A 4567-nucleotide genomic window follows, 5' to 3' on the forward strand; every position below is an offset into this window, starting at 1 on the left:
GCCACACTTCCGGTGACGGAGGACTGGACGGGTCACTTCCGCCCCACTTCCGGTGTCAACTGCGCATGCGCCCGCGGCGGTTCCCGGCTTCATTGCGCCTGCGTCTGTGGGTGTTCAGGGCTGCTCCTCAGTTGATGGTGCACCTCTGACTTCTTAAACTATGCCCAATGGAGTCCATTTTTCCTGGGATGTTTAGGATGCTTTTCATGATATTGCGGCGGCCATCTTTGTGTGGATACGCAGACACCTCTAGATACCAGGCACCTCAGTTTCCTTGGTAACGGGTCCAATGCATGGAATAAATAGAAAAACAATGGTAATTTCAAAAGTAGTGGAACATATGTATTTCAAAGACACTTGTTACCTGACAAATTAGTGTGTTATTATTTAAGGTGAGGTAAAGATAGGGTGAATCACTGCCCATACGATAATAGGTGCTGGTGCAGTATAGGTGATTCCATAAGGTGACTGTAGTTATTTAATGGTGCTATTGGTGCAGGCTAGATTATATTAAGCCTTGTGATTATATAGGTATAGATATAAATCCGGTGACACATGTTTTGGCTTAAATCTAAGTCCATCCGAAGGATCATATTAAATAAATAAATATATAAATTAATAAATAAATAAGTAATCAGTGATAAAAGTGATTCTAATTAGGTGCTAGTTTTTGATGAGTATCCATTGGAAATCGTTTGTTATCATTACAGTACCTGATCTTCCCAGGTAGTCTCCTCCCTGGTACTGGTCAGGCCCGGACACTGCTTAGCTTCCAAGATCAGACGGGGTTGGGCGTGCCAGTGTGGTTTGACTGTATGCGAATCTGTAACAGATACCATGGCACCAATGCACCCTGATCCCGGTTGTCACTATATACTTGTGATTCAAAAATAGTGATAATAGTATTAAATACTTAGTGTGCAACGGTTAACATCCTTTACAGTACCCGATCTCCCCAGGTGGTCTCCCTCCCTGGTACTGGTCGGGCCCAGACACTGCTTAGCTTCCAAGATCGGACGAGTTTAGGCGTGCCAGTGCGGTTTGACTGTACGCGGATTCAATAAACGTATTAAAGACATACACACTAGTAGTATGATGTTTATTTATATTTGTGAGTGTACTCTCGTCAATTGTAAAACAGGGAAAACAAGAGGGAGAGGGGGGTAGAGGATACTGCACCTCATAGAAAAGGCGCTATCTCGTATCCTTCATTCAGACCAACTGGATGAAGAGTCTGCAACTGGAATATCCAGTACATCTCCCGTCTGGAAAGTTTATTGGCAAGATCCCCTCCTCTCTCACCCAAAGCCACATGTTCAATAGCCTTGAATGTAATTTCCTCTGGGTTGGAGTTATGTTGCAGCGTAAAGTGTCTGGAAACTGCGTGACTTTCCACTTTGTTTTTAATGTTCCTTATGTGCTCTTGGATCCGTAGTTTCAACGGTCTTTTTGTCTTTCCTACGTACTTCATACTACAGGTGCACTCCAAAAGGTAAATTACGGTTGTAGTGTTGCAGTTCATAAAGTCTTTTATGGTATATTCCTTGTCACCTTCTGTACCACTGAAAGTTTTTCTGTTCCGGTGTAGGTATCTGCAGATATTACATTTTCCACACTTGTATGAACCTGTGCACTTCAGGCTCGACGTCTTCCCTATGGGTACATGTTAGGGAAGGGTCACTTTCCAAGAACTCCCTGCATGCGGCTATACCCTTTGAATGCTCAATGCACGTATATAAGGATTGGACATCCACAGTCGCCCAAATGTAGGTGTTTTTCCACTCCACCGTACGTACTATATTGAGTACAGATGTGGTGTCTTTTAGAAAAGATGGGAGCTCTTTCACATACTTTTTAAGGAACACATCAACATATTCCGATAGGTTTGCGGTAAGTGACCCTATTCCTGCCACTATGGGTCTGCCCGGTGGATTCGTCAAGGATTTGTGTATTTTCGGTAGTAGAAGTAGAAGGTGGGGGTGATGGGATTAGATTGCATCAAATATTGATATTCGTCCTTAGTTAATATGTTACTTCGAAGGCCATGTAGGAGTAAGGTTCTGAGTTCGTCTATGAAATGTTCCTTCGGATCACTTTGTAGCAGTAGATAAGAATTGGTGTCTCCCAAAAGTCTTAAAGCCTCCTTTGTATTTGCCTCATAATCCATAATGACTAATCCCTCCCCTTTGTCAGCTTGTTTTACAACAATATTGTTGTTTTTCTGTAGATTCTTTAAAGCTTCACATTCCCGATTGTTCATATTCTTTTCCTTAACTGGTTTTAACTCTGTGTCGCATAGATCCTTCTTCACCAGATCATAGAAAATATTCACATTATTGCCCTTGGACTCCAAGGGATAATACTTGGATGTTGGTTTTAAACCAGACTTGGATCTGTCTTCATAATTACTGATGACCTACTCAAATACAAAACCAGGGAGGTGAAGACAGACTCAGTGGCCTTCATTACAACCTTTAGCCAACACGAAAGAGTGGTAAGAAAATCCTTAAAAACCCATTGGAACATCCTCCTAATGGACCCAGTGCTTAAAGAGATCTTACCGCCACAACCAGAACTTATCTTCAAAAAATCCAGAAATCTAAAGGACATTATTGCACCAAGTATGTTAAGAGGAGAATCTACCCACAAGACGTCGAGCCTGAAGTGCACAGGTTCATACAAGTGTGGAAAATGTAATATCTGCAGATACCTACACCGGAACAGAAAAACTTTCAGTGGTACAGAAGGTGACAAGGAATATACCATAAAAGACTTTATGAACTGCAACACTACATCCGTAATTTACCTTTTGGAGTGCACCTGTAGTATGAACTACGTAGGAAAGACAATAAGATCGTTGAAACTACGGATCCAAGAGCACATAAGGAACATTAAAAACAAAGTGGAAAGTCACGCAGTTTCCAGACACTTTACGCTGCAACATAACTCCAACCCAGAGGAAATTACATTCAAGGCTATTGAACATGTGGCTTTGGGTGAGAGAGGAGGGGATCTTGCCAATAAACTTTCCAGACGGGAGATGTACTGGATATTCCAGTTGCAGACTCTACATCCAGTTGGTCTGAATGAAGGATACGAGATAGCGCCTTTTCTATGAGGTGCAGTATCCTCTACCCCCCTCTCCCTCTTGTTTTCCCTGTTTTACAATTGACTAGAGCACACTCACAAATATAAATAAACATCATACTACTAGTGTGTATGTCTTTAATACGTTTATTGAATCCGCGTACAGTCAAACCGCACTGGCACGCCCAAACTCGTCCGATCTTGGAAGCTAAGCAGTGTCTGGGCCCGACCAGTACCAGGGAGGGAGACCACCTGGGGAGATCGGGTACTGTAAAGGATGTTAACCGTTGCACACTAAGTATTTAATACTATTATCACTATTTTTGAATCACAAGTATATAGTGACAACCGGGATCAGGGTGCATTGGTGCCATGGTATCTGTTACAGATTCGCATACAGTCAAACCACACTGGCACGCCCAACCCCGTCTGATCTTGGAAGCTAAGCAGTGTCCGGGCCTGACCAGTACCAGGGAGGAGACTACCTGGGAAGATCAGGTACTGTAATGATAACAAACGATTTCCAATGGATACTCATCAAAAACTAGCACCTAATTAGAATCACTTTTATCACTGATTACTTATTTATTTATTAATTTATATATTTATTTATTTATTTAATATGATCCTTCGGATGGACTTAGATTTAAGCCAAAACATGTGTCACCGGATTTATATCTATACCTATATAATCACAAGGCTTAATATAATCTAGCCTGCACCAATAGCACCATTAAATAACTACAGTCACCTTATGGAATCACCTATACTGCACCAGCACCTATTATCGTATGGGCAGTGATTCACCCTATCTTTACCTCACCTTAAATAATAACACACTAATTTGTCAGGTAACAAGTGTCTTTGAAATACATATGTTCCACTACTTTTGAAATTACCATTGTTTTTCTATTTATTCCATGCATTGGACCCGTTACCATGGAAACTGAGGTGCCTGGTATCTAGAGGTGTCTGCGTATCCACACAAAGATGGCCGCCGCAATAACATGAAAAGCATCCTAAACATCCCAGGAAAAATGGACTCCATTGGGCATAGTTTAAGAAGTCAGAGGTGCACCATCAACTGAGGAGCAGCCCTGAACACCCACAGACGCAGGCGCAATGAAGCCGGGAACCGCCGCGGGCGCATGCGCAGTTGACACCGGAAGTGGGGCGGAAGTGACCCGTCCAGTCCTCCGTCACCGGAAGTGTGGCGGAAGTGACTCATAATTACATTATGAACGTTTTTAAACGTTTTCACCCACAGTGTTATCTGTAACCACTCGTTTTTTGAACTAATGAGTCTGTCTGACATGAACTAATCCAGCTGTGTTTTTAAAAATTAGCTCTGTTAACTTTTTTGAATATATAAATGTATATCCCTATCACATGATCAATTATGATGTCACAACCCCCTGACTCAGTGTTATGGGTATAAATAGACATACAGCTTCATTCTGTCCCTACCCCTTGAAGAAGT

At 42.1% G+C, this 4567-nt stretch overlaps 2 pseudogenes; one reads left to right on the top strand and one right to left on the bottom strand.

Moving 5' to 3' along the window:
* Positions 1 to 701: 701 nt before the first annotated feature.
* Positions 702 to 819, bottom strand: LOC134912946 (5S ribosomal RNA; annotated as a pseudogene).
* A 2660-nt stretch (positions 820 to 3479) lies between these two features.
* LOC134912948 (5S ribosomal RNA) lies at positions 3480 to 3597 on the top strand (annotated as a pseudogene).
* The last annotated feature ends 970 nt before the right edge of the window (positions 3598 to 4567 follow it).

Source organism: Pseudophryne corroboree, chromosome 4, assembly GCF_028390025.1.
Source record: "Pseudophryne corroboree isolate aPseCor3 chromosome 4, aPseCor3.hap2, whole genome shotgun sequence".
Classification (NCBI taxonomy): Eukaryota; Metazoa; Chordata; class Amphibia; order Anura; family Myobatrachidae; genus Pseudophryne; species Pseudophryne corroboree.